This window comes from Rissa tridactyla, chromosome 3, assembly GCF_028500815.1.
Source record: "Rissa tridactyla isolate bRisTri1 chromosome 3, bRisTri1.patW.cur.20221130, whole genome shotgun sequence".
Classification (NCBI taxonomy): domain Eukaryota; kingdom Metazoa; phylum Chordata; class Aves; order Charadriiformes; family Laridae; genus Rissa; species Rissa tridactyla.
Genome location: NC_071468.1, coordinates 65,067,186 through 65,091,124, shown reverse-complemented (window position 1 = coordinate 65,091,124; position 23,939 = coordinate 65,067,186). Strand labels below are relative to the sequence as shown.

At 41.4% G+C, this 23,939-nt stretch overlaps 1 long non-coding RNA gene across 2 annotated transcripts in view; it reads right to left on the bottom strand.

Annotated features, from left to right (window-relative positions):
* Nucleotides 1-209: 209 nt before the first annotated feature.
* Nucleotides 210-23,939, bottom strand: part of LOC128907096 (uncharacterized) — a 40,523-nt gene continuing 16,793 nt past the window's right edge. Inside the window, exons 2-3 of one of the 2 annotated variants that reach the window (XR_008465462.1) lie at nt 12,838-13,571; nt 210-4,136 (exon numbers count right to left, since the gene is read on the bottom strand). This is a non-coding gene — a long non-coding RNA (uncharacterized LOC128907096). The remainder of the gene's footprint in view (nt 4,137-12,837; nt 13,572-23,939) is intronic. The other variant, XR_008465463.1, reaches the window with a different exon arrangement.

The following is a 23,939-nucleotide window of genomic DNA, read 5'->3' as shown; positions in this document are numbered from 1 at the left end:
TTCTGGGCCCCTCTGTACGAGAGGGACATTGAAGTGCTGGAGCATGTCCAGAGGAGAGCTACCAGGCTGGTGAGGGGTCTGGAGACCAGGTCATATGAGGGGAGGCTGAGGGAGCTGGGCATGTTTAGCTTGGAGAAGAGGAGGCTGAAGGGAGACCTCATTGCCCTCTACAGCTACCTGAAAGGAGGTTGGAGAGAGGTGGGTGTTGGCCTCTTCTCCCAGATGAATAATGACAGGACCAGAGGAAATGGTCTGAAGTTGCAGTGGGGGAGGTGTAGATTAGATATTAGGAAGAATTACTTTACTGAAAGAGTGGTCAGGCACTGGAACAGCCTGCCCAGGGAGGTGGTTGAGTCACCATCCCTAGAGGTGTTTAAGAAGCATCTAGATGTGGCACTTCAGGGCATGCTCTAGTGGCAGAGATTGTAGGTTGTTTGGTTGGACTCGATGATCTCAAAGGTCCTTTCCAACCATGAAGATTCTGTGATTCTATTCTGTGATTCTATGATCTAGGCACTGTCAGGATGATTAAAGGGAAGACAAGACTCTCAATGGTGGAGTTAGCTACCCATCCTTTTTTTGCCTGATCTGAATTACATCATGGCAAAACCAAGAAAATTCCTTCGCACCAAGGTATTTTCTTGGGTAACTGTAGCAATTTTACTGTACAATATACATCTCCAGTAAATGGAAAACATTTGCTCCTGGATGGATGCAGCTGCCAGAGAGAAACAATGATACATGAAGGTCCAGGAGAAGACTTTAAATCCTAACAGAACATGCCCAGGAAATACCAATCAATTCATATGGTAACTGATCATCTTCACCCTTAAAAAATCAAGCTAACAGCTGTGCACTGTCTCTTCTTCCAGAAATGAGTCCAGATCCCTTTTGACCTGGTGTACACTATTCATTTCTATTGTAGATTTTGGCAGTTTGCTTCATACTCTTAATTATACCCTCTGAGCAATGAAAGTCATCCTGAATAGTTTACAGCCCGTGCCTCATCTGCAAGCTGTAACCTCTTTCTTTGGAATTAGCAACAAGTCACACAACTTTTTATTTGAAACAATCCATTCCTTTTCTGGTGTATACTGTACTGTATTTCCTGCAAATTCCTATCTCTTCCAGCTGCAGTAGAACTTCAGTCTCCATTGACTTGAGCCCAATGTAGTCATTTACTCCACGGTTCCTAAATTTTTAAGATTTGAAGAAGCAATTGCATCGTCTAGTCTAACTTCCTGTAAAATTAAAGCCATAAAATTTCATTTAGCTACTCCAATGCGAAGCCTAGTACATTGCACTGTCTAGAATGTATATTATTCTATTTTTACTAAAAGTAAATTTGAAATACATCAGTCATGATTGCATTCCTCAGTTTCATATTCCCTATACATGCCTGTAAATGTCTCCACAAGGTATTAAGCAACAAAGCAGCAGACAAAAATGGTCAAATGGCTGCAACCTTTACTGATCAGTTTTCGTCTATCCCTATGCATAATGATTTAATTGTCTCTTGGTTCAGGTTTCAGTAGTGTTTTAGTGCAATGGGTATGCACTTTCTAGAACAGAAAATAAAATAGTTACGTGATAAATACTATTATATTGTCTACAGATCTTGGACGGGATCTTGCTAAACCTCATTTTCAATAAAAAAGATTCTAGATGGAAGTTATTTTTCTAACTCCTTGGTTAAACGAATTGGTGTTTATCAATGAAAATATTCACCTTCAGATGGCAGAAAGCATATGAAAAGATTCATTTCTTGGGAGTGAAAAAAAATTAAAAATAGTTCCAAAATGGGAAAAAGGTGTATTGCAGTTGCTTCTGAGGACGTTTCATGTCTCTCATCTGAGACCTTGCACTGTGAACAGCAGCTACGAGGGTGGCAGCTTCAGGTTCTTGGGCTTACATTACAGACATCACAAGAAATTTCAGAATGGCTTTTGAAAAGCTGTCTCAATGTGAGATATCTTTTCCTAAAAATGCAGAGCCAGTTTATGTTGAAGACAGACATGAAATACAAGAATGATCACTCTTGTCCTGTATTTAGGTCACAGTTCTCAAGTGTCCAGCTTGAGTGAGAGAAACAAGTCAGAGGAAAACAGTCAAAAGCAGGTTCTTGTAGAACCTGGTATGTTTGCAATATTCACCATAGAATTAGAACATAAAATATTCTTCATCCTCCTCTATCTCCCACTCCCAGGTTACATGTCCTACTTTTGCCTAAAAACCAAATGCTTAAATATCTGTTGAAGTTTAAGTTTGATTTTAAAAGCAACTTCCATTTTAAATAATTCTCAGTGCTTGATAAAGTTGTCCCACCTAGCTGGAACTAGGTGGGACAACTTTGGAGGTTTTCTCCAGCACAATTTAATAAACAGAACCACAGCACAAAAAACTGCTTACATCTGTAAGAGAAGTAAACACACCATTCTAGCTGAGGCACCCAGGGGGCTCATGGGATATGATCAAATGAGTGTATTGCACAATCTATTTCTATATCTGAAAGACATGCTTGTCCTAATTTATTTAAGAACTTGGAGCAAGCAGGAAGCATTTTGGTATTGATTGAGGCATAAAAGTCTTTACAATTCTCTATCCAAAGCCGTAGAAATCTGACGCAGGAGTGGCTTAGTCATGCAGTATTAGAACATTTTCTTCCCCAGGGGGAGCATCAAACACAACATAATCCCGTACAAAGATTCTGTAGAACAACCATTTGCAATCCTGTTATTTTTCTTCTTTTCTAGTACTGATATAAATCGGTCCCCCCCCAAATTACTATGTGATTAAAAGAGAAATGTAAAGAATTATGTTGTATTAAATGATTATAGACTGACTCTTGCTCTCTATCCTACTTGTAAGCTCTGTTATGCAACCAAGCGTAGTGACATAAATAGGATATAGGCTCTCTTTATCTTTTTGGAAGAAGTTATAGTGTATTCAAAAGATTTTTGGTATGCGTATTACTTTATCTTCATTATAAAAACAACTTGGATGTGGGCTCTGGGGGAAATTTATAGCCTCTCCATGACACAATTAAATTACAAATGTCTCATTAGAGCTGCCAGTTTACCTCAGATAATGACTCTAACGCATTCATCTCAAAGCTCATTTCCAGACTCTTTTTCTTTTGAACTCGTTATGCTTGAGGATTGTACTAACTTTTATGAATACATTTTTAAGGAGCACTGTCCTTTAGGGCACACCATAAATACTGGTGTGCTTGGAGTAAAAGTTGTTAGAAGTCCAGAGAACAGAATAAGGAGAGACGCTGCAGAAGGGAAGGATAAAACCAAACAAACTAGCTAAGCCCAGTTATGAAAGCTTTTATCAAGCACATGATCAAGAGAAAGAAGTCTTGAATACACGGATAGTTTATCCATTGCAAACTACAATTAAACCACAATTTCAGATGATGAAACAAGTACAAGAGAATATATTTCCTGTGATTCACTTCACAAAGGAAGTTCGACACCAGTTATTTCCGATACTGGCCAAGCTTTCCAAAATACCCCCTTTGGTTTACGCTTTCTTATATTTTGGCTTTTTGCCTTTGGCATCAATAACCCACTTGATTACTGAAACAGTATATATTAATGAATTGGAAGTTAGCTCTTTTCCCCCAATTCTGACATGATGTAATGAGTCTAAACATCTAACTGAATACTTACATTACTTGTTGGTAATTTTTTTTTTTTAGTTTTTACAAAATAATACAAAGCTATATTATTCTGTCTTTCATGAATTCCAGAAAATTGATAAATCAGATCAATGCAACCTTTGTATGAGAGCACAAGAAAGAGTTTCTAGTCCTCTTCATGTAAAACATCGTTTTTACAAAAACTCATGCCTTGTTTGTAAAGAATGAACTACTGTTCAACATTAAGTGTAGGTAACCTACTAAAATTTCGTTCTCTTTAATGACTGCACTGGCGAGGGAAGATCATCCTGAGCTGCTTTGCCTTCATGTCTCTCTCCGAAGGGAACATAACATATCATTTGTGTAGAAAGGAAGAAAGTGGTTCTAGCTTCTGTAGTTCACCTGGCAAGTGGAAGAGGCTCTTTATGTTCTAATGCCTCTGTTCCCTTCCTCCTGGCATCAAAGACTTCAGCCCAGTAGCAGTAAAAAGCTGCAAACACAGAGATGAAAGGTTTTTTCTATTAACTCCAAGAGAGAAAACCTAGCAGTCTGCAAGCATGTAAATGAGCCTTCTGCCTCAGTCTTCCAAACAAGTGGTCCCCCTTTACTTCTGTCATGGTCTCTCACGAGGTACAAACAAACAGAAGAGTGTCTGGCTCTTCTCCTGCCTCTGACTTTCTCTCTTAAACTGGATGATACCATGCACACTTTCTGCTTCGGAAGAATTGGTTGTAGCACAATCTATGTCATCATTCATTTCTTGAAACAGTGATAAATGAACATGAGGAACACTATGTATTTAAAAAATGAGGGCACATACAGTTGTTGAGGTTATGATGTCTCAATTTTGTTTGAAATTTTCCCTGAGTTCATACACTCTTCAGAACTCACAGGTTGGCAATTTTAGTAAAATTTCCTTCTTTCTTTTAACGCCAGGTATCAGTTATTTTCTGAAGAAAGATTAACCATAGCTGTGAAAGAGCAGGCACTGCTTTTTGCAGTGGCTTATGACCTCTATTTTTCATCCATCCTTTCCATTTCCAGGAACGCAACAGGACACAAATGTTCAACCAGTGTGCCAGGAGAGAGCGTCACCATTGCTTAAACTTATCCAGAGTGCACAGATATGAAAACAGAAACTCAGATACTGATATGTGTGAGTGGGGAAATGATTCATGAATAGCTAATATGCAGCACTCCGCTATCCAGTAACTGTTCATTTCTGGTGCACTCAAGCCACAGGGCTGTGGAAAAGAGCTGACACATATGAGCATTAAAATCTGAGAAATCAGCAGGCAAACGGAAGGAAACAAAGGTATTCCAGTCTCATAGTCATCTGTGAGCCTGACGCATGAATGCTAGAAGTCAGCAATACTGTATCATTATCTCTTAACAAAAAGATAGCTTTTCCTCCCTTCCCTTACATTTGGTAATTCCAAGGGAGGTTGCATGTGCTATATCAGATTGTGGCTAGTAGTGACAAGTGTGATATAGCAGTAGGCTTTAGTAAGGAAGTTAGGAATGTTTAAAAGTGCTAAGTAAGCCAAAAAGCCATTTAAAATATCCTAAAGGCAAGCTAAGAGAAATGGCCTTTTGGATGCTTCAGAGCAGATGCTCCAAACAGCTAAATATCTAACAGCTCCTTCTTAGGCACTTAGCGGCAAGGCTGGGCTTTCAAGAGTCCTAAGCTCCCCAGCGCAGTCACTGTGATTAGGAGACCAGCCCAGATGGAAGCAGAACTTTAATTTTTCAGCCCTGGATCTCTTTGCAAGTCCAATCCTGAAATCTCAGGGAAATATTTTCCTGATTTGTTTTGATTAAAAACCCCCACTGTATTTCCTGGAAGTCTGGCAGGCCTCACACTACAACAGTAGATAGCTAACATCCCTACAGATGAGGTCTTTCACTGTAAAGTGAAACCAAGTGAGGTGAGAGTTACCTGAGCTACCTTAATATTGTATTTAAACATTCAGATACAAGCAAAAAAACCCCATCATTTAAGTAAAGGAAAGATTTATACGGCTGTAAGTGAAACCATTCTTCTGGAATGAATATGATCCTAAAGTTTAGAAATCCTCAGGCTATTCTCTAAACAAAGATGTGGGAAACTATTGCTGTTTATATTAAATATTCCCATGTGGATCTTTTGGTCCTTGTGGAATATGAATGGCAATCTCTTGTAAAATCCCTACTGGAGCTGTCAACACTTTTTAGATGAGGCATCCCAGATACGGAGTGGAGCATGCATATGGGTGGGACGTACCTGCTTCCTTAGGAATTGCTCACCCCTCTGGTGGCAGACAGGTTTTCTTAGGCTACCCAGATATCAAAGGGAAGTCACTAAGGTGATATTTCACAGGGGAAGAGATGATACACTCTTCCTTACCACCAGCTTTGTGAACCAGGGTCTTCAGCAGAACTAGTCACCATTTAGAGCAGAGGAATATAGACTAAAAGGATGGTCCTGTGCCACAGAGTGACAACAAGCACCATCTCCTACAGTCAGTGCACACACTTGCCAGGCTCCACCTTGAAAGTGCCCAATTTTATCTGCTGCTTTCATGAAAACCTGATCCAGAAAACACCTTCTGCCTTGAAGCCTAAATTAATTCCTGGACTGTTTATAACCATTTCTCATTGTGACGATATTTTCCACCTGTTTAAATTTCTCCTCTTCCTCGTATTTCTTCCTCTATTCCTCCTTAGTGTATTTGTGGAAAGTAACCTTGTCCTCCCTCAGGTTTCGTCATATTGCTGAACCATGCCAAGCTCTTCTGGTCTCTTCTTCTAAGGCAGGATCCCCAGTGGGCCCTTGGGTAGACCTATTCAATGAGCTCTTAATAACTCCGTGAGCTCTTCTCTGGTGTTATCCCCTGTGTGTGAATCTGGTCACAGACAGTCAAAAAAAGATGGGTTCAAAGTACACCAGAGAATCTCCTGCCACTACCTTGGAGAAGGCCAGTCCCTAGCAGAAATGCTTCAACTGATAAAATGCAAGCTTGCGTTCTCATGGTCAAGACCCCATTACAATTTCCACAGTATTTTTTCATTCTTCTATTATTTCCAGATGATGAGATCTGACTTTATCGCTTATAGCACTTATACAATTAAGTGAGAGGCGAATCAGGGCCAGGTTGTTTGCCAAAAAACAAGTAAAACCCAAACACTTCAGGTCACTGTTTATTTTCACACTCCTCTTGAAGAAATCTCTAGGTCAGCTACACCAAAATTTGACTTCAGGATGCCTTGGATAAGGCTCATGCTCAAGCTACCTTGTTTATACCTCTTTGAATGATTTCTTCAGAAGTATTTGCGTCCAAAGTATACTTACCAGTGAGAATTTAAACAAAAATCAAGATTAAAAAGTTCTCTGCTATTTTCTGTATATGCAGAAATTAAGCAGTATTTATACTGTGCATATCTGGTCACCATATCTGAGATAATAACTTTACTTTACACCTACACAAAAAAAAGTTATTATTTTATAGAGCTACAGTGAAAATGTTGGTCTCTTGAAATCAGTGGCAGAATTCCTACTGAGTTCAAAGGACTAGGATTTCTTCCACAGAGTCTGATTTACTACTTCACTGCATCAGTTGTATGCTAGGGTAACTTTACTGAAATCACTGGAATTCCCTTGGCATGAAAGCAGTGAAATCAGAAAAAAATCTGCATACAGAGAATCATAATAATTTTTACTGGAATAAAAGGATTAAAATTGAGGGATAACTGTTTTGGTAAACATCAATTAACTGAGATGTTCGCGACTCGGTTGTTAGACAGTTGCATACTGCTATAAAAGCCAAATATAAATACATTTCATATATTCATACCATTTTATAAAACTGGATTCTTTCATAGACAAAACAGGGAAACTGCAGAGACTTACATCACTGCTAAATGAGTTTCTCTTTAAAAAGTGCTCAACTTGTTTTAGACCAAAAGCCAAACTCTACCCCTTTATATACACATGCAAATTCCATTAAAGTAGCTGGAACTGTACATTCATACTTGTGGGAATGATTTGGCTGTTTAAAGGCAATTCTGGGAGCATTGACTGCTAAGGCTGCTCATGAATTTGCCAGTGAAAATGCCTTTTTGTTTTCTTTTGTTGTCAAAAACTGTTGATTTGTCAAAACTAATCATTTCTGCAGGAATATATATACCGTGTTTAACAATGATCACATTTCTGGTCAAGGAAAAAGAGAAAGCTAATGTCCACAGCACAGCCAAGAAGCACTTATGCCAAACTGAGGGTTGGTGTTCATATTTATGCTTTCCCAGAGCTACTCCTTTCTCTCCTAGTCCGTGATGAATCCCTTGACCAGGATAAGTCATCATCAGTCTCCCTCACTGGAGCTATTTCACACAGTTCTATAAATTCAGTATTAACTGGGCAAAGAGACTGCCTAATGATCACTTCCCCGTCTGGTAGCTTTGTGTTCCTGTCAGAAAAAGCAATTACTTCAACCCCTCCTCCCTTCCAGGGGACTGTCCTCTTAACAGACACTGTTGTTCTTGATTGAACAAGGCATTGGCTTATCCAACGGCTGCCATGAAAGGAGTAGTGGGAAAACTTCTGACTCATCAGAAATGGTCATGAGATGGGATATTTGTTTTCCTGCAAATTCCACCCACCTCGTAAAATACTAATGAAATAATACTCGGTTTTGGTTTTACTTTGAAAATGCATATTTTTGTCTATATCAATAATTTTTGAAATGTTTCTTTCCCACCTCTAGTATTTCAGAATGGAATTAATATTTCATTATTAGTAGAGGAGAGGCTGAGGGAGCTGGGCATGTTTAGCTTGGAGAAGAGGAGGCTGAGGGGAGACCTCATTGCCCTCTACAACTACCTGAAAGGAGGTTGGAGAGAGGCGGGTGTTGGCCTCTTCTCCCAGGTGAATAAGGACAGGACCAGAAGAAATGGTCTGAAGCTGCGGCAGCGGAAGTTCAGATTAGATATTAGGAAGAATTACTTTACTGAAAGAGTGGTCAGGCACTGGAACAGCCTGCCCAGGGAGGTGGTTGAGTCACCATCCCTACAGGTGTTTAAGAAACGTCTAGATGTGGCACTTCAGGGCATGCTCTAGTGGCAGAGATTGTAGGGGGGCTTTTTTTGGTGTGTGTGTATGGTTGGACTCGATGATCTCAAAGGTCCTTTCCAACCATGAAGATTCTATGATTCTATGATTAAGCACTTGGCTTTCATGGTACTTGGGGATAAAAAACTAAGCGACAAACTTTTTACATGCATACGTGTAAGACCAATAGCAGGAGAAACACCATGCTTCTACTGTGCAGTTTGCCAAAGCAGCTGACAACTTAGGCAGGGGGAAGAGTTGGGAAGAGGGGAACTTAACACTAATACTGCATATTATGGATGGCTTATCTGGCTGGCCTTTGGAAGGCAGCATGATAGAGTAGAACACAAACTGTCAGAAGTTCAGCCAGTGGCTTGGGATCTAAGTCCATCCCCATGCAGGGAGTGAGGCTAAAACAACGACTACATGCCAGTCCTGCCTAGTCCTTTCTGTGGGACTTTTCCAGCGTGTGAGCCCCAAGGTGGTGATTTCGAGCCCCCGCAGGTGGGAACCCCCTCGAGAGAAGTGCAGCAGAGGTTGTTATGGGACATGAATATAATTGCACATTGCAATACTTCTTTGGCATGAGAAATAGTGGTGCATCAAACCTGCCTCCCATTTCCCACTTCTGTCAGGTCAGAAAGGAAGTCTTGGGCCCTGTGAGCAGCTTCTGCTGGCTGGCAAACAGAGGGGACAGGGCTTACAACGTGAACAAGCGCAGTGCTAGCTCTTTGCACAGGCTGAATTTCACTCCATGCTATTGGAAGTAGCACTGGTGACTTTTGACCACCATTAACCCGTTTAGCCGTCACTCCTTAACTGGTTTTCAACAAATTCTTACTGCTTGTAAATGAAGTTCAAACAAAACATTTTTCCCCTCTCTATTTTTTTCAACACTTGCTCTGGAGTGATGGAGCTGCTTTTTTGTACTTTGAAGTTCATTTATTCTTCTTTCATTGTGTCTTTCTTTCTCTATCTTTCACCTTCTGCTTGCTTGCTTGCTTGCTTTCCTCCTTTCTTTCTTTCTTTCTTTCTTTCTTTCTTTCTTTCTTTCTTTCTTTCTTTCTTTCTTTCTTTCTTTCTTTCTTTCTTTCTTTCTTTCTTTCTTTCTTTCTTTCTTTCTTTCTTTCCTCCTTTCTTTCTTTTTCTTCTCCTTTTTTCCTTATTTATTTCTTTCTTTATATTTCTTTATGTCTTTTTAGTTTTGACGGTTTCACTTCTAACCGAAGTCCAGAGCCTGTAGGGAAATGCTTTCCCTTCAACTGGGCCTCTTCCTATCTTATCAAATAATAATAGCTTGCACTCCATTAATACCACATAGAGCCTTAGAAACTCTCATAGCTTTTAACCTGTCATGCAGATTAAGACCTCATTAAATTTCATACTACCTTCAGCATGATCGTGTTACCTAATGCTAAAGATTTTGGGGCAACATAATCAGTACTGATACAGAATGAAAGCAGAGGGATCTTTCATCACATGGCTGTTTGTGGCTTCGTTTGCTAGAAAGAGAATTTACTGCCTGGCAAATTCAGTTCAGTCTGGTCTGCGTTTCTGCATGTGCCCTGTCGGGACAAAGCATTCCTTGCGTCTTCCCTCACAAACTGATTGCATGACCTATGCTTCTGAATTTGAATGGACGTGTCCATGCTAATAAATTAAACAGGGATATGTGAGAATCAGTAAAGTGTGTGTGAGTGTGTACATATACAGACATGCATACACACATACATACTTACTTTATAAACAGGTACGGGATGAATGAGCATGAATAGGTACAGCAATAACGTTCACCTACATTTTTTTCTGGCACTTCTCACGTTTGCAGAAAAAGCTGTTCAGAGAGGAATAACTGGAACCAAAAGGGGGAATACACTCTTCTCCTGCTTCAGTGTTTGCAGCGTGATAGCAGCTATAGGTGACTATTTCCAGAGACTGGAAATTTTCGGTGTAAGCGCTGTATACACAGTGTAAAAGACCAGCCCTGCTGCAGGAACTTTACAGTTGAAGCAGGTTAAGCAAGATAAAATGCTGTTACTCCGGTTTTATTGGTAAGAAACAGAAATACCGAATGACTTGTTCTCAGTCATGCAGGAGAGCAGTGACAAACTCCTATCTCAGCTACTAGTCCTGTCTTTGAGCTGTACTGTCCTGGCAACATTTCTAGTCCCCTTTCACAGATACAGAAAATCCCGAGAAAGAGAGAAAAAAAAAAGGGGGTCGGTCTTATGCAGCACACGTCCCTCGAGAATATGAGCGTCTCACAAGAGTTTTGCGTTTGCCCTAATAACAAGCCCCTTAACTGAGATGTAACCGACTGCGGATGCACAGCCACGGAGCAGAGGCAGAGAGGGCGCGCAGGAGCTGCCCACAGCAGCTGAGGGAGCGCAGAAGTTGAATGCAAGTTTCCCCCGGGTGTGACCTGAAGCTCCAGCATTTGGTTCCCCTTTTCTTGCCAGGATGCTTGGCTAATTACCCAGAAGTCCTTGTCAAGGCATTACAAGACCCCCCTACAGGAGAGCATCAATTAGCAATCACTTTGATGAATTTCTCCACTTAGTTTCTTTCACTTTTAAAATTACCCTTGCCGTTCTAACGGATTAGGCTACATAACACCACCATATCATTTTCCCCTTGAAAGTGCACCTTGTTGGGTTGAGGAACTTGTTTGGGGAGCAGGAAGGGTGGGAGAGGAAGAGGAGCACCACCAGCTCTCTCCCAGCGCTCGGTGCAATCCCCTTGCTGGTGGAGGCTAGGGGCGGGGGGGCTGCCCCTCTCAATCCGTCCCCCTCCGAGCCCCGACTCCTTCCCCGTTGCCTGCCCGGCATCAGCAGCCTTTTAGACCGGGCAGGATGCGGCCCTCCCTCGGCCGAGCCGATAGCCACTCGAAGGACTTCCCCGTGTCACGTCTGTTGTAAACTCCGCCATGCTTTTCCTGTGTCTGCACAACATCTCAGCTCATTAGGAAGACATGAGATAGCAGAAGGCCCGATACAGTGTGTTTCGGATCCCCTGAGCCCGGGAGATCCTCCTTCCCGTACCACGCATGGGACCCTTAACTTTAACCCAGCCGTGCCTTTTGTCTGAAGGGGAGAGACTATTTATGAGGAGTCATACAAAATAAACACGAAGAGTTCACCATAAAATATGACAACCACTTTAAATAATGTTGACTTAATTAAACTTTAAACTTTATTTATATATTTTATGGCCGTAGTGTGAGCTCTTCTCGGATGTTTACTTCAGTGAAAAATCCATCATGTGAGGGCCTTGAAAGGAATTAATCCCCTTACCCCTGGCACAGAACTCAGCTCCAACAATTCAGATCTAAATATTTAGTGATGGATGATACATGTTTATAGAACAGAGGGCAGCATGACATTTAAATGGGATCCGGGGTTGCTATAGTGAGCGGACATTGTTGAAAAGAAACTGGAAGCTGAAGCCATGACAATTATTGGAAGCCGATAAGTCAGCCCCTTTTTGCCTGATTTTTCCTTTCCATCTATCCCGTCTGGGTTTTCGAAGGCTTCTTCACGGAGGGTTATGAGCAATTTTCAGAAGGAAAAGTTCTGCTGACTCTTGTACATTTGGTAGTGCATCCCATGGTTAAACTAATAGCCTCGTTGGGTGTCAGCCAAAGGTTACAGGCCTCTCAAAATATCCTTGGAAAAAAAAAGAGTTTATCACTGAACTGAAGTTTCTCATTAGTAACCCTGTGTTGTCTAATCTGTGAAATTACATGATTAACTCTTTTGCAGAGACAGCTTCAGCCAGAGTTTGCAATCCCACAGGAAGTTATTAAAAGTATCACCGAGATAATTTCCCTGCTTTGTACTTGGCCCTTAGGGTAAAGGAAATACATCATTAGATGAGTACTTTATAATAAAGCTATAGATCACTAACAATTATTAAATGGCTGTCAAGAATGATTATTATTTTAAAAGTTGAGCGCCGTGCAATTTGAAAAACAAATAAAAAACCTTGAAAGAAATTACTTCCTTTGTTTTTGTATAGAAATTAGAAACATGCCTCCCCCCCCCCATTCTCTTTGAAGTGATTATTGGAATATAATCTTTCTCTGTACTGTGTACAGCCATCTTACCTTCAACATTTCTTTTTGCAACTCTAAAAATGCTTTTAGGGAAAGCAGCCACTCGCTATTGAGAGAATATTCCTCAGTGACCCAGATGATAGCAGGGTCCTTTTGCATGCTCTGAGAATGACACTTTAATGCATGAGCATTAAACCCCTGATGCTTCAAGTCACTGAAGCAGAGGTGGTGGTCTTCACCCAGGAGCAATCCTTGCTTTTGGTGAAAGTTGAACTCAGGGCTGGGACACAGAAGAACCTCCCATCATGTATTTTAGCTGAAGTCACTTGCAGATGTTTTCCATGATTTGTTGCGCTTGTTTTTGGCTTCCTAATGAGTTCCTCCCAGATCAATGGGTGGTTTAGTTTGCATCTTTTGGGAGGAGAGGTAACAGTTCAGATCTTTGTTAGCTTCCCCAGCTAGTCACCAAGGCTTTCTTTTCCTTTTTCTTTTTTTTTCTTTTTTTTAACTGTTAGTGAAAACGTGGAGTGGTGAGAAGAAGGAGATGCTGGCAATGCCCATGCAATCAGCCAGGCTGTGAGTCTCAGCTGGTGACACAGTTACTCTGCAGGGATGGCAGTGGAGCATCTGGCTGGACTGTGTAAAAGACAAGTAGTCGTGAGAGGTCTGACAAAGGTGAAGCGTGTGGAAGCAAGAGGCAACAAGCCATCTGTTGGTCCTCAAATCGTATCAAGCCAAACGGTTTTGCATTTTGGAGTTCAGCTATATGCCAGCAGAAAACTGAGCTGGAATTTAAAAAATATCGTCAGATTGTTCCTCTGTGCATCCAGAAAAGGAAGACTGCTACCAGACACCTGTAAGAAACCTTATTCGTGTTCCTGTAAGAAAGCCAGATCTTTCAAACAAGTTGTTTTTTAGGAATTAACCACACAGGTCTAAAGGCCCAGCCCTAAAGTACACTGTAGGACCATCCTCGCAACACAGCTTTTGTGATTTCACCTCATCACAGTGCCTCAATGTGACTAATGCACCCATTTGGTACAATCTAGGAGTTAAGAAACAGTGCTTTGAATCAGGAGAGCTGGAATCTGCTCTCAGCTGCAGTAACGTCCTACCAGGTCAAGAGATTTGCTCTGTCTAGGATGATTTTTTTTTTCTTTCCCTAATAACTTCTTCCTGACCTTAAATAAGCCATGATCTCCTAGGAGAGAAGTCATTTGACTGTATAAACACAATATATGTTTACACATTTTAAATATAAGTGCAGTTTCTGAAGACAGAACTAAGAGCTACCTTGTTGCTCACTGACGTTTTTCATTCTGTATCACTTGCACTGGTTATAACTGGTATCCTCTTTGAGTGTTTAGAATAAAATTCACTCCAATCTCCTCATTCTTATTTTTGAAAAGTGATCTGAGAATGGCCTGGATTTATCCTGAATCCATTTAATGCTTAACCTAAGATCTACATGTCTAAGTCTTTTTGAAAAGCTTAAAAAGGGGAGGAGTTTGTCTAAATTGGTGTATACATATGGTAATATTCTTTTATTCTAGTTCTAGTTTCTAAAAATAAATGACTGGAAGCCGTTCTGAATTGCAAGACAGGATAACTCAGTGTCTGCAACTTTCCATGATCTGCAAGTGACAGAGAAATATTTTTTACTCTATTTTGTAGTTAAAAAAAAAAAAAAAGACTGACAGCATTTTCCCTAATGCTTGCTAACCAATTAAAAAGTGACAGCCCATTCTTTCCTCAAAAACTTCAGACACAAAAGGTTCTGGAATATATTTGGATTCATGATGCTTAAATAAATGCAACCTAAATTTTTTGAAGTTTGTTTGTTACCGGTGTAAGACCTGTGTTTTAACATGAGGTCATGTTAAAATTCTTGAAGCTCCATGGAGAAGAAAGTTACCGGGGGATCTGCAAAAGGTAGCTATGAAAAACAAACCTATAGCCAAATAGGACTAGTTTAAGCTGTTTGTGTGGGTATCCATATTTCCCTAGGAAAACTTTCAGAGGTCCACAAACTGGAAAACATTGACAATATTGAGGTACATGTTACATGCATGCCTTCAGAACAGAAAGGCATTACAAAACAAAAGCCACAAATGCTAATAGAAAAATCTCTCACTCATGCCTCTTACTTTGAACTGAGATTTTATAACAGAGATCTCTGAATTTGTAGAAAATAACCAAGCATGCATGCCAGAGCTGATCAGAAGAACAATATCAACACAATTCTGACTTGGGAGATGAAGGCAGAGTGCAATTTTCTTCCTGTAGTTTCCCATTCTCAGGAGATGTATTCTGGCTGATGTTAATGATAAAAAACTGATTTATACAACTAGAGAGATCTGCAACTGTATATAACAGAATGAATGCAATTACTGACCAATAAAATGCCAGTTCTTGCAGAGACTGGTTTGCCATCATTGCGCAGAATGGCGACCACCTAATTTTGCCATTCATTTCTGCTGTCTATGGGGTATCTCCAGGAGGTATATGAGTCTTCTTTTGGTTTTACTGTGGATTACGCCTTCACACCTCCGGGAGCAGCTGTCATTTGGTTTTCATTTGAAAACCAGCTTGTCACAGATGAGAACTGAGCAATATGCTCCTTTACGCAGTATTGACTCATTTTCCTTCTTGCACTACGGATTTTTCTTATTTCTGTCATCCAAGAAAGAGATTACTCTTTACACACAGAAAATATAACTCCAACATCTGATCAAAGTTGTATTTTAAATCACAACTGTTCCTTTTTCAGAAGTCTTGTACAACGGTCCTTTCACTAAATAAAATATACAGCCCTATTAATTTTAAATTGCTTTTGCTGGTCCCCATTCTATCTATTTTGAGAGATGCTGGCCCTGACTACTCTTGTCCTAAATGCAATTTTATCAGCCAGTGAAGGATCATGCTCCGCATGTATGCATGCCATTTGCAAAAACTGATACGATCTCTGTTGCTTCTGCTGGAAAAGGCGGAGGAGAGCTCTCCTCTGACAGGGATGGATGTTTCCAAGAGCATCTCCTTTCCCTGTCACCAAGTGGCTGTTTCGCATCGCTGGAGGCAGCAGGAACACAGCAGATCCCATCTCAGGGTGAAACTCCTGTCTTCTAATCAGACTGCTTCAGGTCAAGGCAAAAATGTTGTCATCACACCAAAGGCTCATTCCCTAAAGCGGTAACATCCTCACTCCCAGAGAGGTAGGCGTGGAGGGCCTTCCTTCTCTGCTAGTGGGTGCTCAGCACTTTTTAATGCCATAATTTGAGTGAAACGTCGGAGATGAAGAGCAGTGGAGGAGGAAGATTCAAAGAAATAACAGCTAGAACAGATGTGCAAAAAAAACCCTTCACCAAGAACTTGTTTTACACTTTTTGGCTTTACAGGCTAACCGATTTTTAAAGCAAAAGTATCAGTTTATTTCCGCACTTCATTGCCAAACCAGAAAACAGAATCACACAAAATATTATCATTGCTTGTATTCATATTTGTAATTTATTCTTACACTTCAGATGTGGGGAAAATCCATTATTCATAATACTATGTTTTAGTTGGTAGAGCACCAGACTCACAGATGATTAGTGATAGCTGATGAAATGAACTTTCTCTAAAGTTCAGGGGTCTTGCATTATATAAAATTGAATTTCTGAAATCAGTGCCTTTGATGTCTTCCCAGTACAAATATTTTACTCACAATTAAGTACTTGGGACAAAAGTCTGGGAGAAGGGGGAGAGAGAAAGGGGAGTGGAGATGTGGTTAAAGGCAATCCTCAGCAGGACAACTTAAAAATATGACTATGATTTCTCAATAGCTGCTACTGACTTTCCGGTTTACATGAATTTGCCAAACGTATTTTCTTTGGGTCAGATCTTACTTGTCTTGCTCACACAAGTATTTCTTATTGACTACCCCTGAGAATAAAGCAACCCAAATTTTGCTTACTCTTTCTGTTTTCCTAATTCCCTTAGGATCAGTTCAAATAAACTAGGGTCCTATGTTACTGGATCAGTTAATGGGCTGTGAAACTATACTAACGTTCATGTTAGCTAAAATTTTTCAGGGGAAATACTTGTGTTATTTTCCTTGGTTCTCAGAATGAAAACAAGAAAAGAAGAAACGCTTGTCTGCATTTACAGAGGAAGCCTTGCTACCCATGGGCCAGGCTGAGCCGCACGCCGTGATTAGCCTAGCTCTAAACAGATGCTGCCTTCGCAGTTCCTGCTGCTTTTGCTGCCATAATTTTGTTTGGAGTTTAATAGATTAATTTTTTTCTCTTTTGTTTAGTCTTTGGCCAAATTTTTCATTTTCAGCGCGAAAGCCAACAGTGGTCTGTCTGAAGGCTAACTCTTTATGCTGACAGCCACAAAGCTGCAAGGAACTGAGCTTTTGCAAATGCCAGCCCTGATACGGCCTCACAGTGCACCAAATAGCTATCAGTTGCATTTATACCTGAATCTGTATGTGTACCTGCATGTCTATCTGTACCTGTATTAGCAAAGCTCTTTTTCTACCTCTGTATGTTCTATTTCACACATAACACCACTCACAGATAATTCAGGCTATACTGCTGAATCTATTTGGGGTAAAAAAATGATTTGTAAGGACATAATGTATAGCCTTCATTGCAAAGTAAACTAGGAGCAAGCATGATGGATGAGTGGGAGTGTAAGACTGCAGAAAGCTGTGAGTCTGGTCAGGAGAGAGCTGGGTTGAGATTCCTGGCACGTGGGTGCTATTTCTAGTGCTTCTGGCAGCCTCCTTGGGGAGGCTGGGTAAGTGTCTTCCCACAATGTTTCAAATCTTACTTTGCATGGAGCTTGGACAATCTCTCGCTCTATAAGCCTAAAGGAGTGTCATGAACACCCAGCTTCCAATGCCTGTCTTAAGTGATACTATGATGCAATTTTTTCCCCTCAATATCACCATCTTTCCAATGCACTGTACAGTGTTTTCAGCCCCTGCTGTTTGTTTACTAAAAACTTCTGATTTTTTTACTAAAACTTGGTTGTTTTCCATGGGTTCTAAAAACTCATTAGCAGGAACTTTTCCTCCTTAGGTAGCTATAATGCTGAACTAGTTAAGACATCAATTTATATTCAAGGATATTCATCACTACCTGCAGTTAGATCAGACCAAGGACTTTGACCTTTACTCGAATGTGCTGCCTTGCCCTTGCCCCCCCTGGCTAGTGAGTAGGTCTGCTGCAGACAAGTGCCTGTCTGGAAGAAGGCCTCTTTTCCTTGGGTGGTAGCAGGTTTCCCCCTGACATCACACAAGTGGCCACATGGACATTGCCAAAATCCCACAAAATTTGTCCTGTGGAAGAAATGAGTTCAAATCCCAATCTTTCTCCTGGAGAGCTCTTACTGAGCTCAGGGCAAAATAGTTTTCAGTCTATAAACAGAAAGTTTGACCTGCTCATCTTAGCCAGCTTGTGTAAACAGATCAATTCCTCAGCGAAGGGATGCAGGTTTCTGTAGGAAATGGGACACCCTCTGCACATGTGGGACAGATCCTGCCTTGCTGCGCTGCTCCCCACCAAGCAAGTGGCAAAGCCGTTGAGATGCCTCCTCCTTCAGGTCACCCGCTGCACAGTGGGAGGGGAGAAAAGGGGACTCCCTTATGGGTGTCTCTGGATCAGTAGGCACCAACTGACTAATGGCAGGGCAGGGGAATAAACTCAGGGTACTTGGCTTTCAGCACACTCAGAGGGAAATGGTCACAGAAGATGGAAGAGGGGGAGTACCTGTTGCCAAATGGCTGTGATTATAGCGGTGGCAAACTTCCAGGGAAACGGAGCCTCATTTGTGTTTTATCAGGATCCTTTGTAAATTGCTATTAAGAAGTATTTTTCAACAATCTCATTTTTATTAGCCGTTTGTGCCCATTATAGTTTTCTAGTTGCTAGTTTGTTATGGCTGTAACATAAATAAAGTTCTAAAAATGTCTCATTTGAGGAATTGCAGAGCTGGGCATGCCATTTAGACACAGATAAAAGCAGATGTAAAGGGCTTTCTTTGTAATAGGTCTATTTTACATTTAATAGAACTGTCATATAAACCTATACTAGCATTTAAAATGCAGTTTCTAGGCTATAAAATAAACACCATTTCTAATATTGCTGTTGGCTTTCACCTATGGGACACAGTTCATTAAAAGCTCTATAAGGCATTTACGTGGGGTTGCTGTATGATTTACAACCTAGGAGCCACCCCAGGCAACAAATGTGTTTCTCTCCCACCTTAGGAACCAGTTCTTCAAAAATATCAGTGAAACCTGCAGGATCACCCAGCCAGGCGGCACTGGTGTGATCAGTGGTGCAAGTGCTGGTGGAGAGGGGCACACCACCTATGGCAGGAGCTCTGCTAGGTACAAATGCCTTCTTCAGGAAAAGCAAGCCTGAGAAACACTTTTGCATTTGGTTCTCTTTACTGAAGTTTCTAAGACCACAAAAAGAAACGTAGCTGTGGCAGATCTCTGCCTGCGCTGGGCTGATGGATTAGCTTGTTTGCTTGCCCGAGTTGGGCTGAATTACCCTCTCGAAGAGCCCACTTCTCCTCTTTGGCTACAGAAATAGGCATCCAGGTGAGATAGCTAAAATAAGGTAGAAGCACCTGAACACAAGTTATGCATTACAGATCTAATGTGAAGTTGGAAGATAGCTTAGGGACATTGCCTCTGACATGGTTCCCAGTTTTGCCCCAGGATGAGATGCACTTTTCCTACTGGACTTGTGATTCAGAAACCCTAAAGCAGTGAGGATGCTTAGATTCTATTGGACTCCAGTGTCCTTTTGAGCCAGGCCAAGAGTGTGCAGTTCCTCCTCTTTGAACTTCTGCTACTAACAATGTTTCCTCAAGTCTTCTGGGGGAGGAAGCCTGGGGAAGAGGAGAAGCAATCTGCGTCCCCACTCTGTATGGAGTGCCCTGATTGATCCCCAATGACTGTGAGCTGGCATGCACTGACACCGTGCTGCTGCTCATTACACAGCAGCAAGCAAATACCTACACTGAGACACACCTGGAAGTTGCTGTCCCCTGTGGGGACAGCCCACTTGTTTACTGGCCTTAAGGGGAGCATTACTGTTATCAGAGGCAAAGCTTGGCATCTCCTGTGAAAGTTCCCGGGAACTCTAACTCTGTCTCTGGCTGCTTATAGCTTTGTCAGACTTTAACTGGGTGTACTGTTATTTTCTATGCCTCAAGCTGATCTTTATTTGTTGAATGGAGCAAAATAATTCAGCCATTTCTGAGCCAGGAACCGGGGAAAAAAATATATTCCTTCATTCTTTCTTTCTTTTTTTTAATGTTGGCAACCTCTTCTCAAATGTCCCGATGCTTTCCAGAAGGTACTTCAGACTTAGTAGGGAAGAGATCCTTTGTGCTGATCAGGTGTGTACCATTTTCTGTTTCAACTCAAATCTAACCAGACTCTATTGCTCTGAAAAAAATCAGACTAAGTGTACTGAATAGAGACTTTTATTTTAGCAGCTAATTTTCTCAGAAATCCATTCTCATAAGTATTCTTGACCTCTTCACAGCAAAATGGTCACTACCGACTAGCTGACCCGTGCACCTTGCCCAGTAATACCAGGAACCTGCCCAGCAAAGCTGCTCCATGCCTGGTGTGACCTGAGCCACAGGTGGGACCCAGATCTGCAGGGTGTCACTCAGTGTCTCAGGCCCCCACTGTCACAGGACTGAACAAGGATCTTGAAATGTCACCTGAGACTCAATGGACAGAAAATTGGTTGGGGAGGTGTGGGGAGCAGGGGCTGACACAGTGCACAAGGACTATCTAAGCAAAGAAACTGGGAAGAGAAAGGAAGGTCTGAGAGATCTGGACCAGGCAGGTGTGCAGAATAAGGATGCAGACTCCTGAGAAAGGAGTGTCTAGCAGGAGGGAAGCAGCAGACAGGAGGAGGGGACTTCAGCAGCTGGGGTGGAACCCAAGCGAACTGAGGTTTACTATCCTACTGCCTTAGACAAATATTTCTGAAACCCACTGGCAAGGCACTTGTCTCATCCTCTGTTAATAGTGGTCCACAAAGAAAATAAAAAGCAGAAAGTTCTCTCTGTTCTTCTGTTAACACAAATAGCTTAAGTACACACAGTGAAAGCAGTCTCCAAAAAAAGCAGCCACACGTCAAACTATATTGGTCTCAGTGTGGTATTTCAGAGGTTTTGCAACCTGAGGTAGGAATGCCTCCCTACTTGAACTTTATAAAAAGACTTGTAAAATTGTTACTGTATCAAGCAGTCAGCAGGTAGAAAATGCTAGAAATAATGTGGTCCATGGGACTTCAGCTAGGTTCCCCTGTGCTTGCACCTTCTAACAGCTTGCTAAATACATGGTAGTGTTTTATCAAGGCTTTCTGAGTAAATGAAGAGTGGTAGGTGAGTGCTACATCCATGTGCATATGTGTGCACATGTGCATCTGTCTGTCTTTATGCAGGTCAATTACCTCATTACCCAGTAACTTTCCAGTCCCGTGGCTTATTTGAGCCACATTTGACTAAGGGACAGTACACCTGAAGTACAGCTTCACACACACTTTGTGGTAGCGTGTGGCTTCTTCCCTAGCCTCTAGCACAGAGCTGCTTGAGGAGACACCGCAGGTCCATCTACCAGTGGGCTGAGCAATTTCAGTCAGAGGGAACTCCGCTGTGACAGCAAAAATAAAAAAAAGTCAGAAAAATTAGGACTTGCATATTTCACAGTAGGCCCTGAAGATGAGTGAAAAATTGTGAGTTTCATCTGCTTGAGCCTCAGTTCCTGATCTGTCCATTAGGTCCTGTCACTGAACAGGAGTGTTGCAAGAATAATTTAATATTTGTGGGACAGTAAATAATCAAGACAATAAACATTTAAGTTAATTCACAGAGGAAGTCACAGGGGGAAATCCATCATTATCTTTCTGTAAGAGTATTCAGTGTATTCGGACGGGGAGATGAATAGTTAAAAAGCCCATTCACTTAACCTTAGACACTTCACAGCAACCCATATGTTAGGATCCAAGTTGTTTTCAGCTCCCTTTAAAGTAGGTGATGATCCCAAGCGGCCAGAGTCGCCCTCTGGACATCTGTTTCTCCTCCAACTACAGAAGGAGCCCATGGTGACCAGACACCTCTCTGGAGTGCCTGAAGTGGGTGGGATGAGCTCAGGATGCAGCGGCCTCTCTCCAGGCTCTTTTTCTAACACCCTGCACTTGTATGGGAAAAGCCTGGGCAGTGATACTCGCTACCAAGCAAGAGGGAGGCAAAAAGGGTTTCCAGCAGTGGTATCCATCCTGCCATAACTTTTAACCTTTTATCTTGGGAAGAATCTTCCAATGCCATTTCTTTACAAGTGATATTTATATTACAGAAGTTCCCGAAAGCCTCCAGCTCGGTTGTGCCAAGCATTGAACAAACAGAGTTGTGAATTATTTTCCATCACAGATGACTTCATATAATTCTGAATCTGTATCTGGATTAAGGATCTTCATCAAAAATGGCCTAAATTTTACTATATTGCACACCATGAAGGCTCAGAAAACTTAGATGTCAGGATTAACAATTGTATATGCCAGGAAAAGAAGCATGTGCCACAGTTTTGGCATATCCTTAAGTCACATTGAAGTTAATGCATCATTAAGACCCTCACTTAAGGCCTAACGTAGGACTGCCTGGCAACCAGGAGAAATCGTGCGGAGGCCAGGAGCGCTCATGAAACCGGGGAGAGCTGTAATGACTTCCTTATGACCCATCTCCAAACTGCACTGAGTGGAGCTCTGGCACAGGAGAGAGTCTGGCCTATAGTGCGTAAATAAATAACAAATGAGCAAGTCAAAACGAAGGCAGAGATGAATGAAGTGGTTCACACAGCACGGCTACAGTTTCACGCTGTCTCCAGGCTATGGGAGGCAAGCCATCATACTTTGGTTCAGGTTCTCAAAATTGTTGGTTCTCAAAATTGTTTGTAGTGCCATAAAGGGTGACTTCTTTTTTTTTTTTTTAATGAAAGCTCATATTCTGGAACTGTCTTCTGTAGATAAATAGAGCCAAGAGGGATAGTACTTTTCAACAAAATCATTAATAAGTGACCATCACCACATGGATAAATGTAGTTTTGTACTGAAAGCAAAGTATAATTAATTTTAAATTAATAGGTTAATCTTTAAATTGATTCATAAACTTCAAAACCAGCCTGCACATTGTATTTTTCTAAAAATTACATGAAAGCCTATTTTCTATCTAAAGAGATCAGGAATACAATTGTCAGCAGGACTAAAGCAACATTTATAAAAGGGCAGGTTTTAAAGCAATTACAAATCAAAGTTGGCAATTTGTTCTCACGGATTGCATGAATTGAATGCCATATTCAAAAACTAAATTCTCAGATTAATGCAGTTGGGGCATTTAACTTTTGCCTGCCAGCAACGGACAAAGTAGGTCCATTACCTGCTGTAATCTCACCAGCATGTCCAGGGAGGGGTGATGGTCAAGAAATACACTTCAAAATGTTATCAGCAGGCTGAAAAAGATGGCTGGGGACAGATGGCAGACAGCTCAGCTAGCAGATGCCTGGTAACCTTCAGTCTGAAAAGAGGGAATATGTGTTAGAGTCTAGGAAGGTGGGTGGTGGGTTCCTCTGCATAATAAAAAGTGAATTTAATTCTGTATTACCTCAGTAAAAAAACTACTGAGAGAACATGTCATGTCTTTTAGTTATAGCTGAAAGAGCACCAGGAGGATATGATGGTCCATTGAGCATCTAGAAATTTCTAACAGCCTGTGAAAAAAAGGATTGACTAAATCTGTCTGGAAGCTTGCAAGAAAGGATCACGATGAGAAGACGAAATGAAGGAAGTTGCGTATCTGTAGCAGAAGCTGAGCAGCAACAGCTATCTACAGCAGCAAGAAGAGCAAGCCTAGATACTTCACCTAGAGCTTTTGGGCTTTGTCAAGCCCTGTGTGCTGGGATATGTGCTCAGGACAAGGGGTAATGGGAACAAATTTGAGCACAGGAAGTTCCATCTAAACATGAGGAGGAACTTCGTTACTTTGCGGGTGTCAGAGCACTGGAACAGGCTGCCCAGAGAGATGGTGGGGTCTCCTTCTCTGGAGACATTCAAAACCCACCTGGACACGTTCCTGTGCAA